Here is a 16573-nt window from a genome sequence, read left to right as displayed (position 1 = left end):
AGAGATCAGAGATGAAAATACTTATATTATGATACGGTTTCCTCCACTATATGGAGAGATATTAGGGGCAGTATGTCCTATTTTAAGTCCTTTCAAACATTGTATAATGTTATCCCTCTAAGTGTATAAACTTCACCCAGCCTTATGCACTGACGTATACAGTTCACAATCCTATCAGGCTGTCCTAAAATTGTATCTATCCAGAGATTTAAAAAATTATGTCAAAACTAGATATAATTTAACCCATGTAAGAAGACTAAGAATAATCTTTGCCTAGACATTTCTCTTGTATCTTTCAAAACAGAACAACCTTAATATTACAAATCCAATCAAATCAAATTGTATTTGTCACGTGCCGAATACAACCTTACCATGAAATGCTTACTTACAAGCCCTTAACCAACAGTGCAGTTCAAGAAATAGAGTGAAGAAAAGATTTACTAAATAAAATAAAGTAAAAATAGAAAGTAACACAGTAGAGTATATGACAATAACGAGGCCACAGTATATACAGGGGGCCCGGTACCAAGTAAAATGTGCAGGGGTACATGTTAGTCGAGGTCATTTGTACATGTAGCTAGGGGGAAAGTGACTATGATAAACAGCGAGTAGCAGCAGTGTAAAAACACACCGCCTGGTATATAGGGTCTGGATGGCAGGATGCTTTTCCCCAGTGATGTATTGGGKTGTACGCACACCCTCTGTGGCGCCTTACGGTCAGAAACCGAGCTGTTGCTATACCAGGCGATAATACAACCGGTCAGGATGCTCTCGATGGTACAGCTGTAGAACTTTGAGGATCTGGGGACCCATGCCAAATCGTTTCAGTCTCCTGAGGGGGAAAAGGTGTTGTGCCCTCTTCACAACTGTCTTGGTGTGTTTGGACCATTATAGTTTGTTGGTGATCTGGACACCAACGAACTCGTAACTCTCAACCCGCTCCACTTCAGCCCRGTCGATGTAAATGGAGGCCTGTTCAGCCCTCCTTTTCCTGTAGTCCATCGCATAGAATCGGTTTGTGGTGCTATATAGACGGCTATGAATAGTATAGATGAGAACTCTCTTGGTAGATAGTGTGGTCTACAGCTTATCATGAGGTATTCTGCCTCAGTGGAGCAATACCTCGAGACTTCTTTAACATTAGCCATCGCGCACCAGCAGCAGTTATTGACAAATAGACACACAGCCCCTCCCCTCGTCTTACCAGATAGCTACTCTGAGTAATCACTGTTCTGATGTCCATAAGCTCTTTTCGGTCAAAACCTGGTTCAGTCTTCTTTTCACCAGACACTGGGAGATGAATTCACCATATTTATTGTATGACAACAAGAGATACAGTGCATTCAGAAAGTAGTCACACCCTTTTACTTTTTGTCTTGAATACAAAGTGGTATATTGAGGGCAAATTCAATACAACACACTCTCCATGTGTTCAAGCATAGTGTTGGCTGCCTCATGTCATGGGTATGCTTGTAATCATTAAGAACTGGATAAAAAAGAATTGGAAGGGAGCTAAGCGCAGGCAAAACCCTAGAGGAAAACCTGGTTCAGTCTACTTTCCACCAGACACTGGGAGATGAATTCACCTTTCAGCAGGACAATAACTTAAAACACAATGCCAAATCTACACTGGAGTTGCTTACCAAGAAGACAGTGAATGTTCCTGAGTGGCCGAGGGACAGTTTTTACTTATATCTGCCTGGAAATTTATGGCAAGACCTTAAAATGGTTGTCTACAAATGATCAACAACCATTTAGACAGAGCTTTAAGAATTTAGAAAATAATCATGGGCAAATGTTTCACAATCCATGTGTGAAAAGGTCTTAGAAACWTACCAAGAAAGACTCACAGCTGTAATCGCTGCCAAAGGTGCTTCTACAAAGTATTGACTCAGGGGTGTGAAAACTTATGTAAATTGGATATTTCTGTATTTAATTTTCATAAAATTTGCTAAAATGTCTAAAAACATGTTTTGACTTTAACATTATGGTGTATTATGTGTATTTATTTAATCCATGTTGAAGTCAGGCGGTAACACAACAAAATGTGGAATGAGGGAAGGTGTATGAATACTTTCTGAAGGCACTGTAACCACATGAACACAGGCAATGTTCCTACTCTCCTCTCTGTGAGGGGGTGATCCTATTTAATGCGCCTCACCACACATGCAAAGACCAAAACATCCAACAGCCAGCTTCTGTGCCGCACACACAGAAAGATCCCAAGACAAGACAGTACTTACAAGACTTAACTTCATTCTCCACGCTGGTCTCTCGCGAGATACATAATGAACAACCATTCCCTCTACAGGCAATCAAACCAATCCAATCCAAAGGGAAAATCAGAGCATAGAACAGTAAAGGGTCTGTCAAAATCCCAGGGACTGCTCTGGATGTGTCCACTCGCACTGGATCCTGTCACACAAGCTGGGGACAGAGTGAGAGAGGTGCTGTTGTAGACAAATATGTTACCAAAGCCTCTAGCTTGGCAAAGAAGCTCATTAAGCCACTGACAATCATTCTCACAAAGCTCAATCTAAATTCTATTCACTGGCTGTGTACAAAAGAGAGAGGAGGAAAAGTGGAGGAATGCAAGTTCCATCTCGCCCCCTCACTGTCCTGCCCAGCAATATGTTCGCTGCYCCTGAAGCTTTGTTTAAAGTGCTGTTTAATAGAGTTAAGCAAACACGTGTTACAGAATACACACAAGAGCACAGGTGGGAGCAGGATGGTAGAAATCAGCCTTTAAGTGTTGTCTGTTGAGTGAATGCTCCTACWTTGTTATTTACAGTTCTCAGGGAGCAATCCTCTTTGCAGACAGGGACAATATCCTTATTTCCAATAATGTTTGTGGAGATTGTCTCTCAGCATTACAGAAGACGAGGCTACAGTATCCCTACAGTATATCTGTGACCAGGTCTGCTCTTGACCTCACCCACCCGGCCAAAGGAAGCATAATCATTTGGCTGGAGATTATATTTTGTTTGTTTGACCAGAAGAACCATTGAGCCTGTAATGAAAACTGGGATTTTCTGAGTGACTGGTTTAGAGACGTTCATTGACACAGATTGGTGAGCACAGACAAGATTCCAAGAGTCCACAGATGGGGGGAGTAGAGCATGTGTGACCTGTGGGGAGGAAGCAGAGAGCAGAGCAGAGAGAGTGTGCTGAGACTGTCGATAAGATACCTCCACATCCCGACAAAAGCACTGTCTCGCTCTCACGACACCGGGGGGAAGGGAAGGGAGCTGCACAGGCTGGATGATGTATAGTGTGGACCCAGGTCTGAGACTTTTGCTTTAACAAGGAGAAAGGAAGAAAATGAAAAGGGGGGGCGGAGGGTCATGCTTGAATTATGCTGATGCAGGTCGTAAATCCGCAGCAAAAAAACTACCAAAGGCATGACTGTTTGTGCAGGCCCACTGCAAGGTTCTTATCACTTGGGCTTCACATGTGCTGACAGTTGTAAAATGGTGGGAATTAGATTGTATATCTTTAATGTTTCAAATGGACACGTTAGATAATTGGACGCTTTGCTAGTGGATAGATGCACATTAAGTACATTAAGCCATCATATACTGTATATGGAGGCTATATTATTTTAATTAGAAATTGTATTATGATTAATTCATATAAGTGTATTCCATTCTGAGGTAGTATAAAGTTCATTCTCTGTGACTTCAACTAGTTATATTAAAGGGTTAGTTCACCAAAATTACATATAATTTTACAGAAACAAAAAGATCCCCACCTTTGCTGTTTCCATCAGGCCTGTCGTGACATTTTTTATCAAACATGTACTTTGCTCGCATAAAAAGGTTGGATGGAAACCTGGTTTGAGACAGAATTTTCCACCACGATCAACAAAACACCCAATTATGGAATTTCTCATGGAAGAATGGTGTCACATCCCTCCAATAGAGTTCCAGACACTTATAGAATCTATGCCAAGGTGCATTGAAGCTGTTCTAGCTCGTTGTGGGCCAACGCCCTAAGACACTTCATGTTGGCATTTTCTTTATTTTGGCAGTTACCTGTATCAATGCACAATTTTCTGTGTCTTTTTATGATTTCCAGAAGACACAAAGATGACGGATGTGACCTTAAAAAGTCATAATTTAGAGCTGAAGCAATGGCTGGGATATGTTCTGGACAGTCGAAGGAGGACATTGGCCTTTTCATAATGTGAGGAGCAGATTGCCAGCGCCAGACACTGAGAACACTCACATGCCTCTGCTCTGCAAAGACAGAGACAGAGGCAGCGGCAGCCAGGTCCTCCAAGACCCTCAGACCTCTCTTTGAGCAGCAGCAGGATGAAGCCACGATTACGGCCACATAAACAGAGGGAAGCCTTATGAACTTTAAACAAATGCTTACTGCTTGGAGCTCGATAGCTCTGGAGGCGAGGATGTTGGGAGGGAAGGTACCAGGGTAAAGCTGCCAGTTCCCAAAAGCTTAGTGTTCACACACTCAGGCCAGACAAACCTGACATTGTCCTGAGCACTGCCCCGGGGACTGCCTCTTCCCCTCTTCCCCCTCTGTTCTCGACCGCTCTAACCCATTCACACCTCTGCTCCCACAGATACATGAATGGGACATGATTTATAGTGGCACAAAAGCAAACATTTATTCCACTTAAAGCCATTTGTTAAAATGCCATGGAGAAGTCTGTGGGAGACTCACAGTATATGGAGATCGAGCTTGGAAGCTGTAATAAGCTTTTTTTGTGTAATCTAACATATTTAAAGACATGCTCCGGAACTTTGGTGACTAGTAAATATTTGTTAAACCTCCCACTTTGGGCTGGATGTGTCAATGTGTAGTTCATACATGCATAATCTATGAGCAGAACTACTGTCCTACCTCAATTAGCCACGAAATCCATAGTTTGAAAGCGACTGTGGCTACAAAGTGGCTACTTTGAAGAATCTCAAGTATAAAATATATTTTGATTTGTTTAACACTTTCTGGTTACTACATGATTCTATACGTGTTATTTCATAGTTTTGATGTCTTCACTATTATTCTACAATGTAGAAAATAGTAAAAAAATTAAGAAAAACCCTTGAATGAGTAGGTGTGTCCAAACTTTTGACTGGTACTGTATGTGACATAGTAGGCAATTTCCAGGGACCCCTTTAGGCTTGTGAGCCCTACTTCAGAACTACTGGCTAAAAAGTATACAAAAGTACCAGAGAATCTCTTTAATAGTATGCCATTGCTGGGATATTTGCTTGTGGGTCTATATGTGATACAGTTAATTTATAATACACACGCACATGACCAAGAAGAAATTGGAACATAGAAAATAAAATGCAGATATTCTCCACCGATCTTTCTATGAGAGAAAATGTTTTCAATTATGTTTAATTTACAACACATTTATTTTCTCCTCCAGGCAGCAATCAACAAATACTATCTGGCCAGAGTGAGAAAAAGGCCTATCTATCCTATCAAGTCAATGTAATGGAATTAGAAACATGGTCCATACCAGAGTTCCCTCAGGCAACTTGGAATATAGCAAAACAGAAGGACACGGGAAAGAGCATAGCCTGCATCAACAACTTTAGCCCCACACCCCATAGTGGACATGTTGTTCTCATATTGTCCTGTACCCTGATAGCAGAGAAAAGACTGAGGGAGGGTAGACTGAGGGAGGGGAGAGGAGACTGAGAGAGGGGAGAAGAGACTGAGGGAGGGGAGAAGAGACGGAGGGAGAGGATACAGAGGGAGGAATGGGAGAGGAGACAAAGGGAGGGGAGAGGAGAAAGAGGGAGGGGAGAGGCGATTATGGGAGGGACAGAGGAGCCAGAGGGAGGGGGAGAGGAGACTGAGGGAGGGGATAGGAGAGGAGAATGAGGGAGGGAAGAGGAGAATGAGGGAGAGGATACAGGGGGAGGCAGGGGGGACGAGACAGAGGGAGGGGAGAGGAGACAGAGGGAAGGGAGAGGAGACAGAAGGAGGGGAGAGGAGGCAGAGGGAGGGGAGAGAAGACTGGGGGAGGGAAAAGGAGACTGAGGGAGGGAAGAGAGGATTATGGGAGGGAGGGGAGAGGAGAGGAGTCTGAGGGAGGGAGGGAGACACAGGGGTCGCCAAACACATCACCGGGGGTACACTGTCTGCCCTCCAGGACACCTAAGCCCCCGATGTCACAGAAAGGCCGAAATGATTATCAAGGACATCAAACACCCGAACCACGGCCTGTTCAGCCCACTATAATCCAGAAGGCAAGGTCAGTACAGGTGCATCAAAGCTGGGACGGAGAGACTGAAAAACAGCTTCTATCTCAAGGCCATCAGATTGTTAAATAGCCATCACTAGCTACCACCCGGTTACTAAATCCTGCATCTTAGAGGCTGCTGTCCTATATACAGTTGAAGTCAGAAGTTTACATACACCTCAGCCAAATACATTTCAARTCAGTTTTTCWCAATTCCTGACATTTAARCSGAGTACTGAAAAAGCGTGTGCTAGCAAGGAGGCCTACTGACTCAGTTACACCAGCTCTGTCAGGAGGAATGGGCCAAAATTCKCCCAACTTATTGTGGGAAGCTTGTGGAAAGCTACCTGAAACGTTTGACCCAAGTTAAACTATTTAAAGGCAAGGCTACCAAATACTAATTGAGTGTATGTAAACTTCTGACTCACTGGGAATGTGATGAAAGAAATAAAAGCTGAAATAAATCATTCTCTCTACTATTATTCTGACATTTCACATTCTTAAAATAAAGTGGTGATCCTAACTGACCTAAGACAGGGAATTTTTACTCGGATTAAATGTCAGGAATTGTGAAAAACTGAGTTGAAATGTATTTGGCTAAGATGTATGTAAACTTCCGACTATCAACTGTGTGTGTATGTGACCATAACATTTGATTTGATTTGATTTGTGAGGGAGGGAGGGAGGGAGGGAGGGGAGGGAGGGAGGGAGGAGAAGGGAGGAGGAGAGAGAGGGGAGGGGGGGGCGAGAGGGAGGGGAGTATGGGAGCACTGGGGTAGGAGAGGAGACTAAGGGGGAGGGAAGGAGAGATGGGGGGGAGTCGAGGGGGAGGGGAGGGTAGGCGACGAGAGAGGAGCACGGAAGAAGGGCGAGGGAGGACGTAGTATTGGACAGGGGATAGGAGAGGAGTTGAGGGGGAGGAGAGGAGACTGGGGAGGAGGGAGGGAGGGAGGGAGGAGGGAGGGTGAGGGAGGAGAGGGTGGGAGGGAGGAGGAAGACTGGGAGGGAAGAGGAGACTGAGGGAGGGAAGGGAGAGGGGAGAAGTCTGAGGGAGGGGAGAAGAGACTGAGGGAGGGAGACAGAGGGAGGGAGAAAGGGGAGGAGAGGAGACTGAGGGAGGGGGAGAGGGCGGGGGGAGGAGGAGACTGAGGGAAGAGAAGGGAGACTGGAGGGAGGGAAGAGGAGCCTGTGAGGGAGAGGAAGCTAGGCATATGCCTGACGTGAGGACACAGACAGAGGAGGGAAGAGGGAAGGAGGGGAGGGAGGGGAGACAGAGGGAGAAGGAGACAGAGGGAGAAGGAGACAGAGGGAGGGGGGGAAAGCAGAAGGGAGGGGAAACAGAAGGAGGGGAGCAGGTGTGTTCACCAGCAGTGTCTAACCTCGGTTTAACCCTTATACTTCTAGATATCAGACAGTTGGCTCTTTATGCTCAGGTGGGTCTTGAGTATCTCCTTCTGTCCCTTCAAGGAGATCTATGCTCAGACATTAAACATCGCTTCAAAGCCTCAGGCTGAAAGTAAAGTAAGTTGGGGTCAATGAAGGACATCCCCACTGGGAAAAGAGTGATCACTGATGAGGCGGCACTAAAGCTAATTTAGACAAGTTCAGAGGCTTGGCTGATATACACACTGTACACAGTATGAAGTTCTTTAATTGAACTTTGGGCAGATAGCCCAATGTTGTTATTTTCACCCCAAACTCATCTGCTAGTCAATGTGTGAAAAYAAACGGATATTAATACTGCAATCTGACATGGTTTATTGTTAATTACTGTGTGCATTAATCTGAAAGTGACTAACAGAATACTGTGCTTCCCCAAAGTATTTTTCCTGTGTATTTTCTTTACGGTGACATTACTACAGCTTATGATATCACCATGCAGATCACTTTGATAACTCTCTCCACAGCTGTGTATGGACAACTAGCCGTAGTCCAAATCTTGACCCCTGATGTATGGAGGATGTTTTTATTTCACGGTTTGCGAATCCCATCACAAACAACATCCACCTCTGTTTCATCCAACATATTGAAATCACTTAAATTGCCGGATATCTGATGGGTACTGTACGTGACCTCCGACTGCACATGAAAAGAAGATTAAATTCCACCTATTTGATTGCCCATGCAATTCTCCATTATACCATGACACTTTAATGGCCTCTACAATTCTTTCCAGATCCAGGTTTAAAGGCCATTTATCCAGCACGACACTAGAAAGAGAGCATCCGATCAGACCAAAAGCATAAAGCTCACGCCAGATAAATCAGGCAAAAAACAAGGATACCTTTTCAAATTGGTACATATTGTATAACAAGTATGTGCTTATTATAAATCCCAAATCTTTCTGATAATTCCTTCCACTTCCTTCCACACAACAATATATTGAGAAACTGCATGCTGTTCTGAACATGTTAAGTTGATCCAGCAGGTGGTAAGGTATTGTGCACTGTGTGTGAGTTCAGCAGTAGGTGAGTCGATCACTACAGCCATACGGCAAGGATGAGCCCTGACTGACTACAACCCTGCCAGGACAGACAGGAGGACAGGAGGGCCAGAGAGGCATCCAGCTTGCTCAGTGAGACACCAGGCCGGTGGAGAGCCCAGCGGAGCCGCACAGATGGTGCGCTCAGTGAGCATGGCTGTCGTCATGGGATCACTCCTCATGATTAGCACACCTACTGAAAGCTGCATGCACGCTAGCGTCTGTTGCACATACAGCACTGGCTGAGATACAGCAATAGGGTAACTGGTTTGTGAGTGTGTGAGTGTGTGCTTGGTAGTAGTAGAAAAATTGTGATTCTGGCTGTAGATTACTTTTACAGTCCTTTAACAATTGAAAACTGTGATATACAAGTGAAAGAAAGTGAAACTTATAGTCTGGGACCACCAGGACAAAAATAATGGCTCCTATATGCCACCTCTTATCTAGTTCAGATGAAGTGTCCACTGAATCATGTTACCCCAGAAATCAATGAGCTATTTCACCCAAAAGTCACTGTTAACAAAGGAAAGGGTCTCCAAGGCTGATATTTTCAGTGTGTAGACTGCAGATTGAGAATACAGCACAAACAGAAGTCTGAAAAGACAAATTCATTAAAATAACTGCGCTGTCTTTCAGTCAACTATGTATGCAAGGCAACCGAGCTACGAAGCTTTGCTCAACCTGGAGACCCAGCACCCAGAACACACAGCATTCCAAATGGTCGCAGGGTTTCGGCACACACACACACACCACACACACACACACACACACACACACACAGACACACACACACACACACACACACACACACACACACCACACACACACACACACACCACACACACGACACGACACACACACACACACACACACACTGTGGACTGCATTGAATCAGCCCTCCTCCAGATGGAGCAGTTCAATTGTAATCTAATGGTTGGATCCTGCAGGCAGGGAGCCTTGCAGATCAGATCATCATCGCCATCTACACAGCAGCAGTGAACAGCAGCAGCAGCACACCTGTCTGTCAGATTAGAGAGCTGTCTCATAACCAGTCCAGGCAGAACCCTCCTCCTCCCCAAAGGCCACTATTGTTCCCTTCTATCTGATTTAGCCAACAAGTTGGATTAATTATTTCCAGAAAACAGACTTTTTATCCCAGAGACCTATTAAGGGAAGCATAGAGGGTAATTCAGTTAAGCGAGAGCCCTCATGATAAGCAGTGAGCATCTCAGACCTTTTAAGGAGTGGCCTGCCTGCCTGCCGTCTGTCCACACAGACAGCATGAGGGCCAGAGCACAGAAACTGAGGTGCTTCCTGTCGTGGTAGACTGCTAATCCATGTGGAAAATGTCTCAGGGATCCGTCTCACAAGAACGAACAGCTCGAGATGAGAAGGCAGTCCATATTTTGGGGGGAATTAATGGTGTGTGTGTGTGTGTGTGTGTGTGTGTGTGTGTGTGTGTGTGTGTGTGTGTGTGTGTGTGTGTGTGTGTGTACTGTAATAAAAAATTCAGGTCACAACAGGCAGCGCAGTTCCATAACCCTTCAAGCTGCACCATTACTGTCAATTGATGAGCAAAAATGGCGACGTGTGTTTTATTGTACAATAGTTAAGACATGCTTTGTAATACTGGATGTTTTTTCTTTGCCTGTATGAATCCTCTGTAGAACTACATATTGTATTCATGTATGTAGACATTATAAATGAGAACCATTCTAATTCATGGGACACCGTACATTACGAAAACATACACTCTTAGCAAAAAGGGTTCCAAAAGGTTTCTTCGGCTGTCCCCAGAAGAGAACCCTTTTTGGCCCCAGGGAGAACCCTTTTTGGTTACACGTAGAACCCTTTTGGGTTCCATGTAGAAACCCCTGAGGAAAGGAACCCAAAACGGTTCTACGTGGATCCAAAAGGGATCTACCTGAAACCAAAAAGGGTTCTTCAAAGGGTTCTCCTCTGAGGAGAGCTGAAGAACCCTTTTTGGTTCTTGACAGATCCTTTTTTTCTAAGTGTACCATGAAACTGTCAGTCCATGGGTACCCCACAGGGGTGGGAAAGACGTATCTTCATTGTTCTCAGTGTTAGGCCGTTCTACTTTTCCCATAGCCAATTAGCCATTGTCAGGTAGAGGAGCCCATAGGCACAAATCTATAAAGGTGCACCAGGAAACTGCATTACCATGCAAATAATGTCCCTTGTGGTTTCATGTATACCTGATGGATTGCACTAATCAATTGCTTGTTGGGGCAAGAGGGCTTGTTGTATTAATTATTCAATCGAAGCATGTTTTTGGGGAATTGATGTAGAAAATAGAAAACTTTAGACTCTCAAGTTAGAGCCATATTCCTTATCAACTTAACCAACAGCAATAAGGCACTTGATACTTTGTGCCCGAGGGTCTTGTTGAGAAAACACGCTGTCAGCKCTTAACATTATTCTACAAATGTAGGATAGTTATGGAGATATTACCAAACAAAAGACAACTAAAGAAATGTATGTAGGGGTATAAAACTGCATCTGCAAGCCACATCTGGTGTTTCTAAACCTTATGGAACAGTAAAGTATAGTACTTTTCAGGGTCTGATGTCAGATAACCGGCTGATACTCAGCCATGTYAAACAGTTTAGGCCTACTATTCTGATAGTATTAAGGAGCAGCGAAGAACATGGAACAACACGTATTATCCTGTTTGACCTGATGAAGCTCCATCTCGAACCAAAAACATCACCATTCAATCTGTTATGCAAGCAATACAGCAGGTGGGCTACATGGGCTTAGTAAACATACGTTCTAATTATCTTAATACATACCCACCATTTAGCAATGACTCCGTTCATTATTAATATCTGAACCTATAGATTGGATATTAACCATCTGTATAACGTGGGATAACTCCGAAAATAGAATGATTGAAAAGCTCTCTATTGTCCGAGTCCGAGAGCCTGTGCCACTTGAAAGCATTCTCACATCAATGAAACAAATGCCTGCTTCACTGAAACACTATGCACACCCGGAAATGTATCTTTCTGAAACTTGAAAGGAACGACGGAGCATTAAATAATCCAGTCAAAAGGACCTTTTAGAGTGCTGTCTTTGTCAAGCTCACATCAAACGATCCGCCTGGAAAGAGAATAGTATTGCTTTGTGTTGTCTGTCTGCGTGTGGGTGAAGGTTTGTTGTTTGCTACTCTATAAATCACGCAGAGTAGAAGGAACTACTTTTCCCACGCATTGTGGTGTATTTTTGTTACGTAGAAGATTTGTAAGTAAGGATGTTCAGTCCTCATGTATGTCATATTAGAGTTTCTGTTCTGTTTCAGTGTGTATCTCAGTCCTAAAAAATTATTTGGCTACCCCAAGAGTGCGTGAAGAGCATATTGTCAATAGTTTTTTGGTGCCAGTGCACTACCCATTTAGAAAGTGGTTGCTACCACAAAATAACATATTCTAGTCTATCTGCAAAATAAATGGAAAAGGCATTATTATTATTTATTATTTTTGCCCATGGACACATGTATAATGATATCCACTTTTGGAACCTTCTGGTGGTATTGTGGCTCCAGCATTCATGGCTGTGGTTGGGTAAAATGTTGTGCCAAAACAAAGGGTGTTCTGTTCCAGATTCCCATTTAATATTCATACCAAGGATTACAGGATTCAAGTGATATGTTGAATATATTCATTTACATATAAGCTGTGTATGACATAGTTTGTACACTCTTTTGTTGAATGTGCTACTCTTTCCATCTGTGTAAGTGTCAGTGAAAGGGTTTACAGGGGATATAATGAGTTACAGTGGCWTGCGAAAGTATTCCCCCCTTTGGCATTTTTCCTATTTTGTTGCCTTACAACCTGGAATTAAAATGGATTTTCTGGGGGGTTTGTATCATTTGATTTACACAACATGCCTACCACTTTGAAGATGCAAAATATTTTATATTGTGAAATAAACAAGAAATTAGACAAAAAAAACAGAAGACTTGAGCGTGCATAACTATTCACCCCCCAAAGTCAATACTTTGTAGAGCCACATTTTGCAGCAATTACAGCTGCAAGTCTCGTGGGGTAAGCTTGGTACATCTAGCCACTGGGATTTTTGCCCATTCTTCAAGGCAAAACTTCTCCAGCTCCTTCAAGTTGGATGGGTTCTGCTGGTGTACAGCAATCTTAAAGTCATACCACAGATTTTCAATTGGATTGCGGTCTGGGCTTTGATTAGGCCATTCCAAGACATTTAAATGTTTCCCCTTAAACCACTCGAGTGTTGCTTTAGCAGTACGCTTAGGGTCATTGTCCTGCTGGAAAGTGAACTCCGTCCCAGTCTCAAATCTCTGGAAGACTGAAACAGGTTTCCCTCAAGAATTTCCCTGTATTTAGTGCCATCCATCAATCCTTCAATTCTGACCAGTTTCCCAGTCCCTGCTGGTGAAAACATCCCCACAGCATGATGCTGCCACCACCATGCTTCACTGTGGGGATGGTGTTCTCAGGGTGATGTGAGGTGTTGGGTTTGCGCCAGACATAGCATTTTCCTCTATTCAGATGAGATGAGTCTCATCTGAATAGAGTACCTTCTTCCATATGTTTGGGGAGTCTCCCAAAGGCCTTTTGGCAAAAACCAAACGTGTTTGCTTATTTTTTTATTTAAGCAATGGGTTTTTTCTGGCCACTCTTCCGTAAAGCCCAGCTCTGTGGCGTGTATGGCTTAAAGTGGTCCCATGGACAGATACTCCTATCTCCGCTGTGGAGCTTTGCAGCTCCTTCAGGGTTATCTTTGGTCTCTTTGTTGCGTCTCTGATTAATGCGCTCCTTGCCTGGTCTGTGAGTTTTGGTGGGTGGCCCTCTCTTGGCAGGTTTATTGTGGTGCCATATTCTTTCCATTTTTTAATAATGGATTTAATGGTCCTCCGTGTGATGTTCAAAGTTTCGGATATTTTTTTTTATAACCCAACCCTGGTCTGTACTTCTCCACAACTTTGTCCKTGATCTGTTTGGAGAGCTCCTTGGTCTTCATGGTGCCACTTGCTTGGTGGTGCCCCTTGCTTAGTGGTGTTGCAGACTCTGGGGCCTTTAAGAACAGGTGTAAATATACTGAGATCATGTGACAGATCATGTGACACTTAGATTGCACACAGGTGGACTTTATTTAACTAATTATGTGATTTCTGGAGGTAATTGTTTGCACCAGATCTTATTTAGGGCTTCATAGCAAAGGAGGTGAATACACATGCACGCACCAATTTTCAGCTTTTTATTTTTTAGAATTTTTTTAACCAAGTTATTTTTTTCATTTCACTTCGTGTCCTTCGTATCAGTGTAAATGTTACCGTGACAGACAGTGTAAATGCATTTATCTGTTTAGCCCTAACTGAATCTGAGCTAAGTGGAATTTAATCTTATTTAGGAAACATTTGCTGAATCATAAAATCGATACTCATGGAGGACCAGAGGTGGGGATATCATCATATGCCATCTGTAGAGATAGGACCCAGGGTCGGCGGTGGCAATAATCGTAATGCCATCTGTAGAGATAGGACCAGGGTGGGGCGTGCATATAATCATAATGTCATCTGTAGAGATAGACCAGGGTGAGGTGTGCATATAATCGTAATGCCATCTGTAGAGATAGGACCAGGGGTGGGGTGGGATATAATCTAATGCCATCTGTAGAATAGGACCAGGGGTGGGTGGCATAATAATCGTAATGCATCTTAGAGATAAGACCAGGGTGAGGTGGGATATAATCTAATGCCATCTGTAGAGATAGGACCAGGGGTCGGGTGGCATATAATCGTAATGCCATCTGTAGAGATAGGACCAGGGGGTGGGTGGGATATAATCATAATGCCATCTGTAGAGATAGGACCAGGGGGTCGGGGTGGCATATAATCGTAATGCCATCTGTAGAGATAGGCCAGGGGTGGGTGGGATATAAATCATAATGCCATCTGTAGAGATAGGACCAGGGTCGGAGCGGGTGGCATATAATCGTAATGCCATCTGTAGAGATAGACCAGGGGTGGGTGGCATATAATTCGTAATGGGCATCTGGTAGAGATAGGACCAGGGTGAGGCTGGATATAATCGTAATGTCATCTGTAGAGATAGGACCAGGGGTGGGGTGGGATATAATCATAATGCCATCTGTAGAGATAGGACCAGGGGTGGGGTGGGATATAATCATAATGTCATCTGTAGAGATAGGACCAGGGGTGGGCTGGGATATAATCGTAATGTCATCTGTAGATATAGGACCAGGGGTGGGGTGGGATATAATCATAATGTCATCTGTAGAGATAGGACCAGGGGTGAGGTGGGATATAATCGTAATGCCATCTGTAGAGATATTTCTGCCTTGAAAAAAATGGATTGGTTGAATAGGTCATAGTTGTTGCAAGGTATACCGACATTGTTAATGCAGTTAAAAAGATGGATAGAGTACTCAGCATTGTAATTGCCCGAGGTAAAATACTACAGAGCGGAAGAGAGGTTTGGCTATGGTTGAGGTTGGCCAGAGCTGAATCCCATCCAGTGACCTCTCTGTAGCAGTAGCATAGTTACTGGGAGCAGCTGGGTAATCATGTTAGCTYGTGATTGAACAGAAAGCATTGTGAACTCCACAATAGGTAATCTAAAAGCAAATAACAAATACAAAAACTGTGATTTAGAATGGGTTTCAGGCAGGGCACTTCAAAGTCTGTATCATGAAGTCTAAATCAAACAAGGTGGATGATGTATTGTATTGTATGTACTAAGGGAGTGAAAGAAACAGAACGGTACAACAATAACAACAAAACGGGCAATGGAACAGTTTATCTACAATAAAATGTCTAGGCAGAAGCCACACTTTGATGTGATATGATCCATAGAATGTTTGATCATGACAGCATCGTCAAATGTTTGACTGGGCCACTCCCTTAGAGGTTACTGATGCATTTGAACAGCAGGCTTTTGACAGTGTGTGGGAATGAATGCATTGCTTTCACACACATGCAATAACACACGTTTTGAGTGAAACCCAGAATCAAAATATCACTCAGAGAACTGGAAATAGTTTCCTTTCAGTTGAGCTTTTGGAACTTGCTAAAGTAGGTCAAATAGATATTAAGGCAAAACAATAGGTTAGGTCCGCCGACACTACTCATAAAAATGCAGATATGCTAATAGTGAGGGCTTTGAACCCTTTCGAGTCATTAAATGAATAAAATCCATATAAAACCAGAGATAAATGTTTTTATAATATGCAGTACTGTATCATATAAAAACACTGATGGATTGACAATTTAATTCAACRGTCTGTTTTTTAAGATGAAAACATAATATTGCTAAGGATCAGGATTTGGGAGAATCTCAGGTGGCATTAATAACAGGTTTTCACTCTGTTTCTMTAGTGAAATCATTCCATTTACACTAATGTTGAGTGTGCAGAGGATTAATCAGTCATCAATACTGTTATCAGGGCTAGATCCCCTGCTGTAGGCTATGCATAGTCTATGCGAAGTCACTTTAATAACTCTTTATAACTCTACCACATGTACATATTACCTCAACTAACCGGTGCCCCCACACATTGACTCTGCACTGGTACCCCCCTGTATATAGTCTCACTATTGTTATTTTACTGCTGCTCTTTAGTTACTTGTTAACTTTATTTCTTATRCTTAGCCGTATTTTTTTTTTTAACTGCATTGTTGGTTAGGGGCTCGTAAGTAAGCATTTCACTGTAAGGTCTACCGACACCTGTTGTATTCGGCGCATGTGACTAATACAATTTGATTTGATTTCTCCAATACTCTGACTCCAATGTTAGCTCAATCAACTGCCATTTCAGTGGCAAAATACGAATAAGGACTGCCATGCAAGGGTGTC

General features: G+C 43.3%; 1 protein-coding gene across 5 annotated transcripts in view; it reads right to left on the bottom strand.

Moving 5' to 3' along the window:
- The window catches only part of LOC111969545 (neural cell adhesion molecule L1-like protein), a 93049-nt gene that overhangs the window by 42005 nt on the left and 34471 nt on the right, over nt 1–16573 (bottom strand). The window contains exon 1 of one of the 5 annotated variants that reach the window (XM_023995731.1): nt 2244–2393. The exons of the other annotated variants lie outside the window; for them this stretch is intronic. The gene's annotated coding sequence lies outside the window, so the exon portion shown is untranslated. Of the gene's footprint in view, nt 1–2243; nt 2394–16573 lie in introns of those variants that run through there. 5 annotated transcript variants of the gene reach the window in all.

Source organism: Salvelinus sp. IW2-2015, linkage group LG1 (assembly GCF_002910315.2).
Source record: "Salvelinus sp. IW2-2015 linkage group LG1, ASM291031v2, whole genome shotgun sequence".
In the NCBI taxonomy this organism is placed as follows: Eukaryota; Metazoa; Chordata; class Actinopteri; order Salmoniformes; family Salmonidae; genus Salvelinus; species Salvelinus sp. IW2-2015.
Note: the sequence above shows the minus strand (reverse complement) of the source record. Positions and strands in the feature narration are given on the sequence as shown.